Source organism: Bos javanicus, chromosome 2 (assembly GCF_032452875.1).
Source record: "Bos javanicus breed banteng chromosome 2, ARS-OSU_banteng_1.0, whole genome shotgun sequence".
Lineage (NCBI taxonomy): Eukaryota > Metazoa > Chordata > Mammalia > Artiodactyla > Bovidae > Bos > Bos javanicus.
Window position 1 is genome coordinate 85,962,962 of NC_083869.1, and position 17,376 is coordinate 85,980,337.

Here is a 17,376-nt window from a genome sequence, read left to right on the forward strand (position 1 = left end):
GTTGTGTCCAACTCTTAGCAACCTCATGGACTGCAGCCTACCAGGCTCCTCCATCCATGGGATTCTCCAGGCAAGAGTACTGGAATGGGGTGCCATTGCCTTCTTCAAGGTGACAGTTATCCTAAATGCTGCCAAAGGATATAAACTATGTTAACTTTTACTGTAGTGAATATTAAACAAACACTAAAATAGAACAGCAATATGAACTCTCACTTATCCATTACCTGGGTTCAAAAATTATCAAATTCATGGATAATTTTATTTCTTCCATACCCCAATCTGCTGCATCATACCTTATTATTCTGAATCATTCTCAGAAATCCCTTCATTTCATCCACAAACATTTCTGTATAGCTCACTAAAGATAATGACTCTTTTTTTCTGGACACAACCACAGTGCTATACAGTTCAGTTCAGTACAGCCGCTCAGTCGTGTCCAACTCTTTGCAACCCCATGAATCGCAGCACGCCAGGCCTCCCTGTCCATCACCAAATCCCGGAGTTCACTCAGACTCACGTCCATCGAGTCAGTGATGCCATCCAGCCATCTCATCCTCTGTCGTCCCCTTCTCCTCCTGCCCCCAATCCCTCCCAGCATCAGAGTCTTTTCCAGTGAGTCAGCTCTTCGCATGAGGTGGCCAAAGTACTGGAGTTTCAGCTTTAGCATCATTCCTTCCAAAGAACACTCAGGGCTGATCTCCTTTAGAATGGACTGGTTGGATCTCCTTGCAGTCCAAGGGACTCTCAAGAGTCTTCTCCAACACCACAGTTTAAAAGCATCAATTCTTCAGCACTCAGCTTTCTTCACAGTCCAACTCTCACATCCATACATGACTACTGGAAAAACCATAGCCTTGACTAGACGGACCTTTGTTGGCAAAATAATGTCTCTGCTTTTGAATATGCTATCTAGGTTGGTCCTAACTTTCCTTCCAAGGAGTAAGCGTCTTTTAATTTCATGGCTGCAATCACCATATGCAGTGATTTTGGAGCCCAGATCATATGTTAAAAAAAATCAATAGTAATCCTTTAATATATCATCAAATATTTAGTAGTTGTTAAAATTGCCAATCATTTCATAAGGGTCATAAATTTTAGTTTTTTTGATTTAAGATTTTACATGTTATTATTAGGTGATAACATCTTTCAAAACTGGATCTATCCATCATCTCTCTTTTTTCTTGCAGTTTATAAGTCTGCAATGTAAAAGCCCAATAAAAATAGATCTAGACAATAAAGAGGTCACCCAAGAATTCCCTGCAGCTCCATTTTGGTGGAAAATGCTTGGGTGGGATGTCCAAGCTCATTTTTTTAACTGAAATTGAAACTTAAGTTTGTTCAAACTGTGGTTGCACAGAGAACCATGTTGCATTAAGTTACAAACTTTACCTTCCTTTCACTATCATGAAAAATCCAGAAATTCTGTGGCATAACTTCCACAACTAGTTATTTCTTCAGAATATTAAGGACCAATCATCAACTACTTCTTTAAGGAACAGAAGAGATTGACTTTAGAATTATTCCTTTTATACTGACAAATTTCCTGAGGATTTGTGTTCCCTAAATGAACCAGCTGCAAGTCAATTTGACTTTAGATGGTTGTCCTCAGTAAAAACCATTAAACTAACAATAAACTCAAAGTCATTTTGAAATGCTTCCTAAACTGGACAGAAATCCAGCCCCACAAAGTAGTCCTTAAAACACATTTGATATTCTTGGGTTTTAAGACAATAATGAAAATTTACTTTAATCATTTTTTTAGTTTTATTTTTTAAAGATGCTTAAACATATGCTTATTTCAGCAACTTTCTATGGGTCCTTGGAAGTGCTTTACTACACAATTACCATGGGTTCCCACACTGCTTCTGAATTCTGGTTTTTCGTACATGGAGTCAGTATCTTTAAAATTCTTATTGTTTAATATTGAATTTCTACGTAATGCACATTTTTGGTAATAACTTACGAAATTTTTCTTCCTGTGGTTCTCAGGGATTTCAATGTCACAGCACACTGAAGCCAGTTTATCTTCTCATCTATGGCGGCGATTCTCCCAGGAGCAATGGGGTGGTTCCTAGTGCAGCTGTTGTTTAGTCACTCAGTCATGTCTGACTCTTTGCAACCTTGTGAACTGCAGCACTCCAGGCTTCCCTGTCCTTCACCATCTACCCAAGGTTGCTCAAACTCATGTCCATTGAGTTGGTGATGCCATCCAGCCAACCCATCCTCTGTTGTCCCCTTCTCCTCCTGCCCTCAGTCTTTCCCAGTATCAGGGTCTTTTCTAATGAGTCGGCTCATCACATCAGGTGGCTAAAGTATTGGAGGCCAAAAGGAATGGTGGCATAGAGGAATCAGCCAGTCAATAGTGCTTTAAATTAAGAGGTAAGAGGAAAAATGTATGGGATAGCAGAGAGCTAGCAATGGTGAGATCTGGAGGTATTAACTAAGCCACCGCTGCTGCTGCTGCTGCTAAGTCATTTCAGTCATGCCTGACTCTGTGTGACCCCATAGACGGCAGCCCACCAGGCTCCTCTGTCCATGGGATTCTCCAGGCAAGAATACTGGAGTGGGTTGCCATTTCCTTCTCCAGTGCATGCATGCAAAGTTTCTTCAGTTGTGTCCGACTCTGTGCAACCCCATGGACAGCAGCCCATCAGGCCCCTCTGTCCACGGGATTCTCCAGGCAAGAATACTGGAGTGGGTTGCCATTTCCTTCTCCAACTAAGCCACTGAGACATTCAAAGTGGGACTATCAACTAGAAATGGGTTGTATGACAAAGAGCAGAAAGAGGCAAAGGCAAATTTAGAAAGTGTATCAGGTAATATGGTTTTGGCTGCATGTAACAGACACAAGACACATTCCAGAGCAAGTGGTAACATTCTATTATTCTATTAGATGATTCCAGAGTTGATAGATGCAGTGATCTGATGACATCAAGTCACTTTTATGAGCTTCTATCTACTTTCCCCTCATGGTTGCAAGATGACTGTCACAACTCCAGGCATCACATTCTCACACATTAATGTTCAAAGACAGGAAGAAAGTGAGGGGGGTGAGCTCTATTCCTGCTTCTCTCTCTCTTATTAAAGAAAAAAACAATATTTCCTAGATACTCAACACATTTCCTTTTATATCTCATATATCCAGATTCTCATTGCAAGGGAAGCTGATATTAAAATTCAGCATTCAGTCCCTTTGGTGGCAAAAAGGCTCTGTCAACAAGGAGAAGACCAGCTAAACGAAAACGGGGATCAGGTGAGAAGAAGTTGCTGAGAGCGGGTAGCAGGCCTCCATCTGACAGGATGTGCTGCTACCAATACTTGCTCTTCACTTCCGAGTCTTCTGTGGTCCTCATACTCTGGATTGTTCAAGAGAGCAACAAATTGTATTATTCTAAATTATCATGTAATTGCTTTGAAATGATATTTACATTCTCACAAACTCTAAAGTACCTAGAAGTAGGACTATTTTTATGAGAGATTTGCATGGTATGTATAATTTTTTAAAATGCAAATCCAAGTTGAAGAGATACAGAGATTTGCATATATGCAGAAACATATTATGTTTTTAGATTTTAAGATGAATATTGAAAGGACATCAGTTTATCACAAATAAATTTATAGGCTTAAAATCCGTTTTTTAAATCTCAGAGAATTTTTTAAGGAATGGTGACAGAATTCAAAAATTGGTCTAGAAAAATTATTGAAAATATCAAATGTTAGGTAATTTTTTAAACACTTTTAAATCTTAGATTGATGCTACCAGAAACCATTACCTTTTGGGATGATGAACCTTTTCTACAGTTCAGAAATTCCTTATTTTACTAAAGCTTTTCCTTCTCATAAAGTAAAATTAAACTCAATATTGTTTTTGTTTAATGGAAAAAATATAGTATCGTCCCATTTTTAGAAAATTATTTGAGTAGTCAATTATACTGCAGTAAAACTTTTTAAAAATAAACTGCTTGATCTGTCCATTCATTGAACGAGCATGTCAGTACCCACTATATGCCAGACACTGTTCTAATGTGAGCGTAAGAAGTGAACAGAACGCACAGAAATCCCTGCCCCATGTCTCCACCCAGCCAGCTGCCCAGCAGTTCTACATCTACTTCTGTGCACCAGTGGATGTGTTGCAACAGGAGGACTTACTTTGATTTGTTCTTTTCTCTGTTGTATTTCTCTGAATCGCTTCATTTTTTAAATAAGAACTGTCATTTATGTTCTCTAGGAAGCACACGTCATAACAAAGATAAAGATGCCAAAGATTTGTTGCAGGTAATACTTGTGAAAAGTATTACTTGTTGCAGGTAATACTTGTGAAAAGGGCAAAAGGAGCAGGAATAGGCAGGGAAAACCTTCAGACCACAGTGTTGGTCTGGCACCCATGAAAGAAGAGTGGCGGGAGGAAGGGAAATTGGGAGAAAGAGCTTCAGGTTGCAGTGCAGCTCTGAGAAGTTTCACATCATCTGACAATGCAGTCCAGCACACAGATGGCTCATAGAGCAATCGACCAGCAAAGGCCAGGTCAAGTCCCTCTGCTGTGATCAGTCATTGGCTGGGAGCTGCCTGGGAAGAGGGTGGTTTCAAACATTGTAGCAGATCCTCGGGTGTTGCAACTAGAGAGGGTCAGCTCACTGCACTCCTCACAGATGAAAGGTGATCTCCTTCTTCAAGTGAGGTCCAAGCAGAGCCTCCATGGCTGCCACATTCACTATTATTCTATTTTAAAAAGTCATTTCTTAAAAAAAATTTTTTTTGTAGCCAGCACATAAAGACTAAAGAACAGAAAATAGGTCTCCTTTATTTTCTGCTAAATCAAAGAGCTGTAAAAGAAAATGCCAACTTGATTATGTAACATCTTATAATTTCTGTAACTCCAAAAGAATAATGAACAGAATTCATAGCAAGCAACCAAGCTAGGAAAAATATTTGAGATAAATATGACAGGCAAATTAATAGGCTTTACCTGGAGAGAATGAATAAAAATTGATTTTTAAAAAAGCAAAGACATTTGAACCCCAATAAAGACAACAGGTTAAAGATATAATTAGACGATTTGCCAAAAAAAGGTATAAAACAAATAGAATTGGAATATTTTCAACTAGCATTTAAAAACAAGTAATTTAAAATAATATTTTTTTAACCTAAGAAATTAACAAAGGCTTAAAAATTATATTACTCAATACTTGTAAGAGTATAGTGAAATAAGGTATACATTTCTAGATATGGTATAACTTGGTGATTATTTTGAACCTTTTACTTTCCCTTCAAAGAATATATGCTGAGGAAATAATTTGAAATAGAAAAAAAGTTTTAGACACAAAAATGTTATTCCAGTCAGGATTCTTAATTATGAGAAACTCAACTCAAGCAGCTTAAGCCAAAAAGAGGAAATTACATGTTCATATAAACAAACCATCAAACCATGAAAAGTAGAGTTTAGAGCAGGCCTGGGGGTAGACTTGATGCAGGAACTCCACAGCAAGTCATGCACGGGCTCTCTTTCTCTCTCTCTCTCTCTCACACACACACACACACACACACACACACACACACGCCCCATACCCCACAGCGTCTGATGTGTGTTGGCCTCATTCTCGCAGCCCTAGGAGAAAAACAAAACAAACACAATGTTATGTTCATTATTAGGTATTGAAAGATTGTTTTTCTCAACAGTAATCAGAGTGTTTCAAAGGAGTTCAGGTACAGTATGATGGAGAACAACACAGCCCTAGATTTGAGGTCACCTCCTTACAGCTTGTGATTCAAAGGGAGTGAGACTCTGCTCTACTCAGCCCAGGTCACAAGTCTATCACTGAGTCAGTTCCTGGCCAGCCTTTCCCTGTTGGAGCTCTCTCAGGAACCCCCTCCGGCCAGCCTGATTTCAGATCCTAACTGTCTCTCACCTGGACTGTATGATTGCTCCAATAGCTCTCACACTTTCCATAACAACCCCTACCACACCCCCACATACCACATCCACCCCAATTAATCCACCCTGCACACTGTGACCAGGGTTAGCTTCTTTTCTTAAAACACGAATCTGGCTGGGTCATTCTTTTGCATCAACTTTTCACTGTTTCCCACTGCTCTTGGGACTAAGTCTGTATTCTTTGCTCAGCCCGTAAGTCTACAGAGTTTCATTCAACAATCTTCCCTCTCACTGCTCTCCTTGACATACACAGTCCAGGACTACACTCTGCCCTGTCCCCAGAGGAGTCTCTGTTCTTGTACACACTGTTTCACACACCACTGCTTACAACCAGTTCTAGACTGTGACCAGCCCTGAGCAAGTCCAGCCAAGGCTGCCTTGTCTCTGTTCCACACCAGGGGGCCTTGGCTTTAGGCCTTGGGGCTTCTCTAACCTCATGAAGTAGGACATCCATGAGAACCTACTATTAACTTAATTGAACAAGGAGGCCACTAAGATGGCATTAAAGCCAAGGTGGCCTACTAAGCAAACCAAAATCTAAGCTTGTAAAAGCCCAAGGTCACAAAATCCAAAACCAATCACGAGCAGCCAACCAGGCTTTAAGCTATAGCCAATTAAGTAATTTCCTTTTTTTTCTTCATCTCCTCTGTAAAGCATCTCTCTACAGTTCCAGCTCCAGCTCCACTCCCAGCAGAGTGCTCCTAACTACCTCTGGTTTGGTACTGCCAGATTCTAATCAATTCTTCCACAGATAAACTCCTAAAAAGTTTTAAATGCCTCAGTTTATCTTTTAATACTGCTCAGTCCTCAGGCAGGCAGCAGCCAAAGGCCCAGAACAATTGAATCCTATGAGGCCATACTTAACCAGGAGAAATTAGAACCAGTAATAAATGCTTTCCCTGTTCATTTCCCCAGAGGACAATTTTAAGACATCTTTAAAGCACCTCAGAAGGCCACACAGGATGGAGCACAGTCATCCACACCGGTGCCAGACTCAGTGGCCACATACCTGTGGTGGCTGCTGCTTCTCTGTTTCCCTTCCCCTGGGATCACATACCTAAATAATCTACCTGAACTCAAACCTTTCCCTCAGGATCTGGTTTGGGAGAACTCAGGCTAGGACACTAAGCTATATCCAAGCCAACAACTTTCTGAAAAGTCATAATCTGACCAAATCAGGAGAAAAGATCCAAAGCCTGAGAAAAGAAGAAAGACAATTAAATGAGGAAACAACTTTCTTATTCCAATATCTAATTCTAACTCAAATAGAACTGTGCTGTGTGTGCTTAGTCACTCAGTTGTGTCCAACTCTTTGCAACCCCACGGACTGCAGCCCACCAGGCTATTCTGTTCATAGGGATTCTGCAGGAAAGAATACTGGAGTGGGATGCCATGCCCTCCTCCAGGGGATCTTCCCAACCCAAGGATCGAACTGGGAACCAAATAAGCCCAACCTCAGAGCAGTCTGGCATTCAGTGCAATAGTCCAGCAACCAAACTAATGTAAATATTAATAAAATCATCAATATCATCCCTCTCAGAAAGCATCAAGTATAGGGAGGTGTATTTTTAATACATGTATTTTTAAAACTGCCTTCTCTCTCACCTCTACCACTTTCAGTGTCCTCTACATGGGAAAGAACTGCCCATCAAGTCCATATTCTGTCTTCTTGCCTTCAACCATCAATTACAAAACTCCTTATAGAAAGTCAAGGTCCTCATAGTTTTAGATTTTCTTCTCTTTTCTTTCCACCCTTTTATCTTCTCTAATTTTTTTCTCCTCTGAGTAATTTTGGCCTTTTCTATGAAAATACCCCAACCCATCTCTTCTATGTTCTGTTTTCTACTATTGTCCCCATTCTGCATCACAGAGCCCAGAAACCAGCCTAGCAAAGACAGAATCCTCCTCAACTCTCAGAGAAAGGTAGAGGTGGGAGTTGCTAGACTCAGAATTCTTTTTAGTGGGTAAAAAAGACTGTGAACACTCCACTTAAAGACATTTATTCCTAGTCACACAATACTTATCTAAACACAAAGGCAAATGATCTCAAGGTTTCTCATTCATCTATAAGGAAAAGAAGAAAAGATGTAAACAACATTTAAAGACTGACATTAACCCAAGAATTTTCATAGTACATGTGCTATCTACCTCTACTTTTGAAGTATGTATTATACAATATTTTTTATATTTGTTTAATCCTTAACAAATCCTGTGACTGAGAAATTGTCTGGTGGTTTAGATATTCCCAGAATTTCTGGATGTAGTGACTATCTTCTGCAGCAATATTCTAAGTGTATTCAGTGGGAGTGAGGGGAAATTATAGAGGATGACCTGGATCACAGTGCTATGAACACTGGAAATCAGATTAAATCACATGTTGTTTGGTGATCCTGGACTCAGGGTCACGGAGCTCATAGCATCGAGGAGATATGATTGTTGAACACTTTCAACTCATCTGCAGAGCTTAACCTGCCATGCAGATGAACTGGGTGTGTTCCCAGATTAGGGTGTAAAACCATGCAGGAGAGAAATTGCCAGAGTCTGTATCCATATCCCTGCCTTTCCCAAGGTTCTTTCTTTGGATAGGTTAATATCCTTGTGTGGGGTAGGGGTGGTCAGGCTTGGGCGTCATTTCCACAAAGTGCCTCAAGTAAAGGAGGTATCTTGTTGAACCAAAAGATACAGTAATGGGGTTGAAGAAAGACAGCATCATTTGCCTTTATGCTTGAACCCCAATCCAGTCCACACTGCCTGAGTACAATGAAAGGATAATTTAATAAACCCTATAATTATTTAGGGCAGCATAATTATATTGTATTATGTGTTGTATGTGTTAAAGTAATTGTCTCAATGTAAACATTCAAAATACCACAGTTTTTCCAAGTCATTTAGCATTTCTTCATTTATTTTAATAAGTGGGAATAACATAGGCCTCATAGGCCTCTGAAATTCTGAGCAATCCTGGGTCAAGTAGCTCTTGTCTGAACATTATACCTCTGGAGATAGACTTGGCAGCTCTCTACACCATTAACTTGGAGAAGGCAATGGCAAGCCACTCCAGTACTCTTGCCTAGAAAATCCCATGGATGCAGGAGCCTGGTAGGCTGCAGTCCATGGGGTCACTACGAGTCGGATATGACTGAGCGACTTCACTTTCACTTTTCACTTTCACGCATTGGAGAAGGAAATGGCAACCCACTCCAGTGTTCTTGCCCGAAGAATCCCAGGGACGGGGAGCCTGATGGGCTGCTGTCTATGGGGTCGCACAGAGTCGGACACGACTGAAGCGACTTAGCAGCAGCAGCAGCATGCCATTAACTAGTTAACAAGTTGTTAACTATGTTAACAACTAAGTCATGTTAACTACTTAACAAATGAGAGAAAATCAAACAACTGCTGCCTGACTGTTTACTGTGTGTAAGGCACTGGACACAAGTGAAAAAATAGGACGTAGTTCTTAACCTCAAGTTTATATGCCAGAGAGGCAGAAGGACACCAATCATGGAATCACGTCATTAACCTAAAATTATACTCTTGTGGGAGTTCTCTGGTGGCATAATGGTTAGGATTCCAGGCTCTCATTGCCATGGCCTGGGTTCAATCCCTGGTGGGGGAACTGAGATCCTGCAAGCCATATAGCACAACCAAAAAAAAATTACACTTATGATAAGTTGCAGTAGGGGAATTTGACCTTCTTTGTGGGAATCAGAAAAGTATTTGTGAGGAAAGGACAGAGGTTAAACAGATTTCTGAGAAGGAACAGAAATAAAGTGGGGGGAAAGTGGCAGGGGCAGGGAAGAGAGTCCCAAGCAGGGGGAAGAGGGTGTTCAAAGGACATGTGGTGAGAGGGAACAGCACAGACTTGAGGCTTTGAAAGATGGCCTGAGCCTCCAAGACACAGAGAGCCAGAGATAATGGGGCCCAGATGAGGCGAGTTGAAGGCGATCACTTTGAATCTCCAGGCTTTTTTTTTTTTTTCTTCTTTTCAGGGAAATCATCTCACTGCTACTCACACACGCCACATTCATGCCCCCACCCCACTGCATATCCAAACTCCAGTCATCTTCAGAGCTCAACTTGAGCCTGAGCTCTCTAGAATAAACCACACCAATCTGCCACACTGACTGCCCTTAAAGCATAGCTTTCTTATTGTGCTTCAGATTTGAACCCCACTCCAGTACTCTTGCCTGGAAAATCCCACGGGCGGAGGAGCCTGGTGCGCCGCAGTCCATGGGGTCGCTAATAGTCAGACATGACTGAGCGACTTCACTTTCACTTTTCACTTTCATGCATTGGAGAAGGAAATGGAAACCAGTTCCATTTGAATTGGAAACCCACTCCAGTACTCTTGCCTGGAGAATCCCAGGGAAGGGGGAGCCTGGTGGGCCGCCATCTATGGGGTCGCACAGAGTCGGACACGACTGAAGCGACTTAGCAGCAGCAGCAGCAGCAAAACTGAGAGGGAGCAAACCCATAACTGCAAAAAGTGTTGTCCAAAGAAATAGCATTCAAGCAATAATATTAAAACAAGTTTAGAGAAGTAGACAAAAAGAGGGAAACATGCCCACCCAGAAAATTTTAAAAATTTTCCCAGATTGGGGGAATTTTCACTTATTCAGAGCAACAGCTTTGAGTTATTAGGGGACTTTTCACATATAAATATTGCAGTGCATGCCAGGGGATGTGGTGTAAAGATGAATTATGAAGAAGCTAAAGTAGAGCGAATCCACAGAGCCAAAATTTGGCTCTTTTAGAAGACTTTTTTAAAAAATCGACAAAACTTGGGAAGCTGGTAAAGAAATCAAATGAGAAAGCATAAATAGACAGTATCAGGAGTAACAAGGGAACATTATTATAAATACGAAGATTTTTGAAAATAAGAGACTATTGACAACACCTTGTTGGCAATAAACTGAAAACAGATTAGGGGAACAACTGACTAGAAAAATGTATCTCATCAAAATTAATTCAATAAGAAAATAAGTAAATTAGGGAATATATAACTGGAATTAGGCAGAGATGGTAGACTTAATCTCAAAGAATTCAGGGCTGTGTATGTGTGCTAAGTCACTTCAGTCGTGTCTGACTCTTTGCGACCCCAAAGACGTAGCCTGCCTGACTCCTCTGTCCTTGGGATTCTCCAGGCAACAATACTGGAGTGGGTTGCCATGCTCTCCTCCAAAGGATCTTCCCTACCCGATGATCAAACCCGCACCTTCTGCATCTCCTGCACGGCAGGCAGATTCTTTACCGCTAAACCACCAGGGAAGCCCCAATTCAGTGCCAGTTGATAGCAAATGACAGAAAAGGCATTCAGGAATACCCCTAGCAGCAAAGTCTTCCCTGGTGGCCCAGCTGGTAAAGAATCTGCCTGCAATGTGGGAGACCTAGGTTCGATCCCTGGGTTGGGAAGATCCCCTGGAGAAGGGGAAAGCTACCCACTCCAGTATTCTGGTCTGGAGAATTCCATGGACTGTATAGTCCTTAGGGTTGCAAACAGTTGGACGTGACTGAGCAACTTTCACTTTTCTTTCCTAACAGCAAAATGGGTCTTTCCCCCTCTGATTCTACCAATTGCTCATCTGTAATATATAAACAGAATGTTTTAACAACTGAGATTATCAGACTGAGGGAGAATTTCTTCTTACACTAATATCTTGGCTTGCAAGTTTTCCTGAAATTGCCACCAGTAACACTACCGTTAAGGGCCTCTATTTTAAGCAGATGTATGCATTGTAACCACCTAAAGTATTATGCCATCAGTTCTGAGCCTTTTTAATCTGAGGACATGTTTGAATACCATTGGCACACTTGAAAGGCCTTCAGACGATACTAAACTCTAGTTAGCAAGAACTACAATTTACTTGTACTACAGTGGAACAGTGTCACTGTGACTGTCAAAGCAGCAATTCTGTTTGTCACCTTCAGCACTCCACTACTATTTGAGAAGACCGTTTTACTACCTGACCAGGCTCTACTGCGCATTGTTAAGGCAATGACTTTATATCTCACATCCAAGCAAATTCTCTGCCATTGTACATCATGTCACACAGCCCCCTCAGCCTATTCCAGCTGACAGACCTCATATAACAAACTACATATCTACTGAATCCCAGGAAGAATTAACTGGTATGTGTTCATCAAAATTTAACAACACTCCCCACCCTCTTGTGACAGGTTCACTGTACACCTTGTACACTAGCTGAGAGCTGCCAAGAGCTAATAGCAATCCAACATACACAGGTGATTCATTTTCCAAAGTGCAGAATATCTTTTTTTTTTAGAGTAAGGGTTTTATGGAAATTTCTCCCAGCAACTTTGCAGAGAGGTCCCTCTACATCATCTCCCTCTGTGGAGCCCGGAGCCATGGGGAGACAAAACAAAGGTCCAGCCAACACAACCTTTACTGGGGTTAAATAGATGATTGTAGACAGAATTTTTTTCATTTTAATACATATTAGGAATAAATGTAAATACCAACTCAAACCTGGGTTTTCACAGATATTATTGTTTCAAATAATTTGAGTTGCCTAGCAAATTATATATTTAATAATATATTTACATTTACCTAGTCAGTTTATTTAAATATGAATGTTAAATTGATGATAGTATGTATAATGTGAGGATATGGTAAAAATCATGAAGGTGGCATATGAGTGATTGAAGTTTAGGAAAATGCTTTATCTAATTCACTCATTAAGGCCCAATATCACACAGCAGAAAGTAAGGACCAAAGAGAAGGTAATGTATTTTAAGTACATGCTGTCATTTCCATTGACAGACGAATGGGTAAAGAAGATGTGGCATATACGTGTGTGTGTGTGTGTGTGTGTGTGTATACAATGGAATACTACTCAGCCATAAAAAGAATGAAATAATGCCATTTGAAGTAACATGGATAGATCTAGAAATTATCATACTAAGTGAAGTAAGTCAAACAGAGAAAGAGAAATAATGTATGATACCACTTATATGTGGAATCTAAAAAAAAATTATACAAATATAACTTATTTGCAAAACAGAAATAGACTCACTGACAAAGAAAACAAACAGGGAATGGAAAAATTAGGAATTTGGGATTAAAAGAGGCACATTAATAAATATAAAATAGGTAAAAATAAGAACCTACTGTATAGCACAGGGAACTGTATTCATTATCTTATAATAACCTATATGGAAAAGAATATATAATAACTGAATTACTTTGCTGTACACTTGAAACATTATAAATCAACTACACTTCAATTTTTTAAAAAATGCTTTCTCATAATGATCTCAGGTGATTCCCCCCTATACTGTAAGCTAAGAGACAAAAGTGTTGTTATAACCATTGTAAAAGTAGAGTAAGTGAGACTCAGAGAGGATAAACAACATATGTGATGTCATCAGACAGCTGCACGGATCTCCCACTTCTCAGAAGACATTGTTAAAGAGAAAAACCACAGCTTTTCTCTGTGTAGGATTATTACGTGTAAATGACATCCAAAATCAGTTATCTCTTAAATTCCTGGCCCTAAGCAAATTAGCCTCTATTTTCCCAGAAAAGATTTGAAATGGGGTGCTACCACAGCACAAACCTGGAGTGTCATTGTTTTTCAGTCAATGTTCTTTCTGGGCTTTCCTTTTGCTCCTCCTAGTGGTACAAGCAAGTAGGGATCAAATTCTGAGATGATAGAATTCTGAGGCAGCGCTTCCACAGAGCAGGCACGAGTAAGAGAAGCATATTATCTGGGCCCCAACAAGTAAACTGGCGCTTCCAGGGCATCCCAGATATAAACTGAAGGGATTAGGTTTCTTCCCTGAAAGATAAATGTGGACTTGGAGAACTGTAAGGGAGAATAATTCAGGTATTCTTAAATGTAAGTGGGATTTGAATTTCTCACATAAAATGAAGAAAATAGTCCTCCCTGAAATCAGATCTGTTCTGTGTCTTATTCAGAAATACATTAACTCTAGAGCCAGGGGCATGGCAGTAGAAGAAACAGAACTGTGGTTTCTAGACATAGTTTTCCAGCTCTTTTTTTGACCTTGAGCTTGTTACTTCCTTTCTGTGGTTGGCCAAATGTACTTTCAGAATTTTTGCAGTTTCAGCACTGTGTGATTCTAAACATACTGTTTATAAGAAGAAAAGGAAAGGAAAATTCAGACTTTACTGATCTCAAAAGTGGAGCACAGGGACTCAGCCTCTAGAATAATCTCGATTTGGGCCTGAATAATGACAAGAATGAAAATGGGCAACGGCACCCCACTCCAGTACTCTTGCCTGGAAGATCCCATGGACGGAGGAGCCTGGTAGGTCCATGGAGTCGCTAAGAGTCGGACACGACTGAGCGACTTCACTTTCACTTTTCACTTTCATGCATTGGAGAAAGAAATGGCAATCCACTCCAGTATTCTTGCCTGGAGAATCCCAGGGACAGAGGAGCCTGGTGGGCTGCCGTCTATGGGGTCGCACAGAGTTGGACACGACTGAAGCGACTTAGCAGCAGCAGCAGCAGCAGGGGCAGTTTCAGAGAGCGTCCACCCCAGTGACTGACGCTGAAAAGTGGCAAAGATCATCCTTAGGACCAGCAGTCCAGAAGGACCCAGGGGCTTCCCAGGTGGTGCAGCTGGTAAAGAATCTCCCTGCCAAAGCAGGAGGTGCAAGAGATGCAGGTTCAATCCCTGTGTCAGGAACATCCCCTGAAGTAGTGAATGGCAATCCAGTCCAGTATTCTTGCCTGGAAAATTCCATAGACAGAGGAGCCTGGCAGGCTACAGTCCATGGGATCACAAAGAGTTAGACATAACTGAGCATGAATAAGGATAAGGAGGACCAGGAGTCCAAAAGGACCCAGAGTAGGCAGGTCTCCATTAGAACTAAAGCTCCTAGAACTTGAAGATAGAAGTTGAGTTACTCCATCAGAACTGTAACAGTGAAATTCAGGAAATGTAGGACTTACCCCAGGACTGGAAGAGTGATGAAGGCAGGCTCAATTAGCACATTCCATTGACATTATGAAGGGCTTCCCTGATAACTCGGTAAAGAATCCGCCTGCAATGCAGGAGACCTGGGTTCAATCCCTGGACTGGGAAGATCCCCTGGAGAAGGGAAAGGCTACCCACTCCAGTATTCTGGCCTGGAGAATTCCATGGACTCTATAATCCAACATATGATGTTGCCTTATTCACTCATTTCTGCATCATTTTGGGTCATGTTTTCCAGAAGCTGACCCTGAGATGAGGATGTATGTGCAAGTGATTTATTAAGGTAAGGCTCCAAGGAGAAAGTACAAGAGTGGAGAAGCGGGTTAAGGAAGAGGAAAAAGCCAGGCCATGCTGATGAAGTCCTAGCCTCAGCCTGGTCGTGAAACTCTGATCATCACAGAATCTGTCCTGCCTCAAGGCAAAGGAGCTGAGCTTTCTACTCCTGCATTAGTCATTGACTTTTGGCTGCCCTGAAGGCATGAAAACTCCCATTACATTTCGACTATGAGAAGCATCAAGCTGCTTGCATAGCCCTGTGGTAGCCCTCTAAAGGAGTCTGCAGGTGCAAGCTATTAAGAGCGAAGCCCCCCCAAAGCTGTAGATGGGACATCTACTAGTAAATGTTGCTGGGGGCACCAATTATGTCCTCAGTATTCATAGAGGGCTGACTTTTCTCCCCATTTGGATAATAAATTTATATGAAAAGAAGCATAGGCTTTGGAGACCTGGATTTTAATTCTAGGCTCTGTCAATTATGAAGTTTGTGACCTTAGAGTGTTTAACTGCTCTGAGTCTCAGTCTTTGCACCTGCAAAGTTTAATTGACTGATATCAAATAAACATGGCAAAGTTTAATCAGATGAATATATTTTCAAGTTTAAAATCTTTGAAATAAGAATATGTCTTATAATCACCGCTGGTCAGATAGTAATCACGACAGAGTTGTCCCTGCCTATGCCTGGTCTTGGCTGTTCACATCATTGTCACCTTAATTGAGTTATACGCACGGTTGATAGTTCCTAAGTTTTCATCACCATTTAAGATATCTGCAATATGATTACATTACAATTCAACTTTAATATGAAAAGTTTCTTTAGAAACACACAGAAAATAGAAACAATAGTAGAATGCAAATTTGGTATTAAAGATACAAATATTCCTCTTAGGAGTAATGACCACATTTACCTATTTTCAGCAAAGGAATAAACCAGCCATGGTCTTTACAGAACCTAAGAAAGGAAGACACCCACAGGTAGATGAATCTATATTATGTTCTATTACAGAGACATGTACAGAAGGATTGCCTATTGTGACAGAGACATTGCCCAATCCTTCCGAATAGCTGAAAGAAATTTCAAAACAAGAGGTTAGTGTGACTGACTCATAACGGTACAGCACTTCATGTGTCACATTTTAGTTGACAGGTTTTTTCTTTCTTCCTGATACTTTATGTATATATTATATATACACAATGGTGAACAGGCATCTAACAATGCCTTAGATTTGATGAAATTCCCCCAAATTCCACAATCACGTTTGGCTGTTCTCTGGAGCTGACAGTGCAGAATGTGAAAAAATAATGCTACCAGGAAAGAAGAGGCTGTATGGAAACATCAAACCTCATGCCTGGGTCCTGGGTGGCAGCAAAAAGTGAACATGGGACTGACTCATAACTGATGGGAAGGAAGCCTTTAAAGTATAAGAGACAGTAGCTAGAGATGACACATGGCAAACAAAGCTGTAACTTCCAGAGCTGCTCCCTCTGCCCTATCCTCACTAGGATTTCCTTTCCTCCCGTGTGATGTGCAGAGACTTAATAGTCCCCAAGCTGCCCAAACAGAAGGCTCCCCGAAGCCCCTTGCTGGGCCAGGTGTAGCCCCTCTAGTTGCTGCATGGGGTGAGGCGGGGAGCAGTGGGGAGGTGCAGGGGGGCAGGGGGAAGGTTCTCATAGGAAGAAAGTGGAAGAGCACTCGGGGGCAGAGAGAGGCTAAGGATAGAAAGCAGTTTTCAATTAGTACAGAAATAACACTTAGAAAGTCATTTTGGCCATGTTGGTGTTTGCCAGTTGACTATCAGTCTTGTTATGACCCTTTCTTCTTATATCTCTTCTTCTCTATAAAATGTGGAGAGATTGCACAATATGGAAGGCATGAGCCAGGCTATAGTTTGCCATGGGCTTAAATCCCTGTTGGATGACCTTAAGCAAGCCATTAACTTCTCATACTCTCTACTTTTTCATTTATATAATACAGAAAACACTTGATCCTATATGTTTGGATAGATGCTTACACATAGGGCCCAGCACATAGCAAGTTCTTCATAGAGAGAAGCTGCTAGAATAGTATCTGTTTCTTTTGCACACACACCCTCTTACACACAAAACACCAGTACAATCATCCCTTGGTATCTGTAGGGAATTGCTTCCAGAACCCTCACAGACAGTAAAATCCTACAATTTTATCTTATAAAAATGGCGTA

At 41.0% G+C, this 17,376-nt stretch overlaps 1 long non-coding RNA gene across 1 annotated transcript in view; it reads right to left on the reverse strand.

Moving 5' to 3' along the window:
* Positions 1–5,178: 5,178 nt before the first annotated feature.
* LOC133226720 (uncharacterized) overlaps positions 5,179–17,376 on the reverse strand; it is a 35,561-nt gene continuing 23,363 nt past the window's right edge. The window contains exon 4 of the long non-coding RNA XR_009729618.1: positions 5,179–5,605. This is a non-coding gene — a long non-coding RNA (uncharacterized LOC133226720). The remainder of the gene's footprint in view (positions 5,606–17,376) is intronic.